The sequence below is a fragment of the Centrocercus urophasianus genome, unplaced genomic scaffold (genome assembly GCF_019232065.1).
Source record: "Centrocercus urophasianus isolate 14NV4802_14NV808 unplaced genomic scaffold, USGS_Curo_1.0 seq_26, whole genome shotgun sequence".
Taxonomy (NCBI): Eukaryota; Metazoa; Chordata; class Aves; order Galliformes; family Phasianidae; genus Centrocercus; species Centrocercus urophasianus.
The window spans coordinates 7,304,967-7,307,149 of record NW_024884822.1 but is presented as its reverse complement, the minus strand read 5'-3'; the positions used below and the strand labels follow the sequence as shown (position 1 = coordinate 7,307,149).

The 2,183-nt window shown below is 57.1% G+C and overlaps 1 long non-coding RNA gene across 1 annotated transcript; it reads right to left on the bottom strand.

Annotated features, from left to right (window-relative positions):
• Window positions 1-459: 459 nt before the first annotated feature.
• On the bottom strand, window positions 460-1,544 carry LOC122164246. The gene is made up of 2 exons (XR_006170171.1): window positions 1,095-1,544; window positions 460-1,011 (listed from the first exon to the last, which is right to left on the bottom strand). It is a non-coding gene; the product is annotated as an uncharacterized LOC122164246 (long non-coding RNA).
• Between the last annotated feature and the right edge of the window lie 639 nt (window positions 1,545-2,183).

Below are 2,183 nucleotides of genomic sequence, written 5' to 3'. Positions count from 1 at the left end.
TTTTTTTTTTTTTTTTTTTTTTTTTGCAAAAGATAGATCTCTTCAACTATTTAAATGCGTAAATTGGTGTCCGCTTCCTCCCTTCAGCCAGGAGAAAGGGAAAAATAAATCTTTGGTTCACAAAATAAGAGGTTTCCTTTCTTTCCTAAAGGAAATGCACAGCAATGACAGAAAAAGCTTCTGGGGAATAAGGATAAAGAGATTCTAACTATCCTGTTTTCTTCCTCCTCAGCAGCCTTGACTTGCCCATAAATGAGTTAAGAGCAAAAAAAAATATACAATGACGTCTGGTCCCCCGACCCCTTGGCAGCAAAAAAATAGATTTAAATCTGGAATAATTTAATACATCTCTATAATCTAATATATATTTGTGTCCTGCTCAAAAAGAGTCTTTGCTGTGGATAAGAGAAAAAAAATTTACCTCAGGATTTCAGCACTCAGAGGGGTGAGGAGGGGGGGTGAGTTGCAGAGGAGGCTTTTTACTGTGCTGCTGGGTTTAACCTATTCTGTGTAGAAATAATATACACCACGTATGTGTGTGTGTGTGTGTGTCGTTTAAAGGGGTAAGATCTTATCTCAGGAAATTAGTATTCTGTGTGTGCTGGGTGGGGAGTGAGTTGAGCAGAAGGGTGGATTATCGATGCTGCTCCTTTTGGGTTGGGTTTCTGAGATCGCCAGACTCACTTCTTATTTGCGATCCGATATCTCCGTGTCCTTCAGACGAGCCCTGGGTGCCCGGAGAGGATTTTCATCTCAGAAATCAGCATTCAGCGTTCGGGAAAAGGGAAGGGAGGGGACAAGCGAGCTGCGCAGGAGGAAAGGGAAGAAGGTTTTCTCGCTCTCTGTGCTGCCGGAGGGTGATCGCGGTGCCGGGCTCGCTCCTTCCACCCAGATCCGTGGGCTCCCTCCGGGCCGGCTCTTCTCGCGGCCGGCAGCAGCGGGCGGTGCTGCGCTCCCAGGCCCGGCTGCGGTGCCCCGCGGTATCCCCCCACCCCGCGAGAGTCCGTCTGTCTGTCGGGAAAGGCGGGAGGGGTTGTTTTCTGTTTCTGTTTTTTCTTTTTCTTTCTTTTTTTCTTTCTTTTTTTTTTTTTTACCTCAGGAGAGGAGCAGCCTCCGGCAGGGAGGGGAAGGTGCAGGCGGCGGGGGGCCGGGCTCCTCTCTCCCCCATGGAAGGCGTTTAACCGGTTCTCCCAAATCGCCCGGAGATGACGGGACGGAGGCCCGGCAGACTAACCGGGGCGCGGGGTCCGGCGGCGGTTCCTCGGCGCAGTCCTTCCCGTGCTGCGCGTCCTCTCGGCTCCAGGCGGGCTGCCTTCCCCGTCATGTACAGCGGCCGGGCGGGAGGTCGGGGACGCTGCCTCCGGGCGGCGACGGAGGGGGAGGCTCCGCGGGAGACAGCGCCGGGAGAGGGGGCAGGGCTGCGTGCCACCGGGAGAAGTTGCGGTAGCCGGCAAGCCCGGCCGCGTCGAGTCCTCCGCGCGGAGCCTCCGCCACCTCGTTTCGCCTCTATTTTTTTTTTCTTTTTTTTTCCCCTTTCTCCTTCCCTTCCCTCCCCCCCCCCCCCCCCCCCCCCCCAGCGGCCGCAGCTTCCTGCCTCGGTGCCGCAGCCGGTGCCTCCTTCCTCCCCGCCCGGCCGCTGCCGAGCCCCGTCTCCTCAGCACCGAGCCGCCGCACGAAATGACAACCAGCTGGAGGAGGCAGCGCGGCACTTCCGGTTCGGCGCCGGGCGCGCCCCCGCCCCACCCCCGGGCCCGGCTCTCCGGGCACAAGCCACGCCTCCCTCCGCCCGCCGCCATTTTTGGTAAGGGCAGGCACCCTCTCCGCCGCTTCCCGGCTGTGGCGGCCATCTTTGTTTTGGGCACGTCGCCCGCAGCTTGGTGGCCGTCATAGGTGAGGGCAAAAGGTCAGGCGGATGCCGCAGGGGCGACCATCTTGGAGCGGGGCGGCCATCTTTGTGCAGGGCAGGGTGTCCTCCCTGAGGCAGGGCCCTGACGGACCGGGCACCCTGTTCTGAAATCCACTGACGGCATTTCGTCCTGTAATATCATGTCTAATATCTAAGAATTCAATAATATCTGAAACGCTGCTCGTTTTTAGCACCCAAGGGCTGAGGATCTCAAGTGAACCTTTCCGTCCCTACTCTGCCCTGTCCCAGGCCTTGGCCTCCCATCATTGTGCTGGAG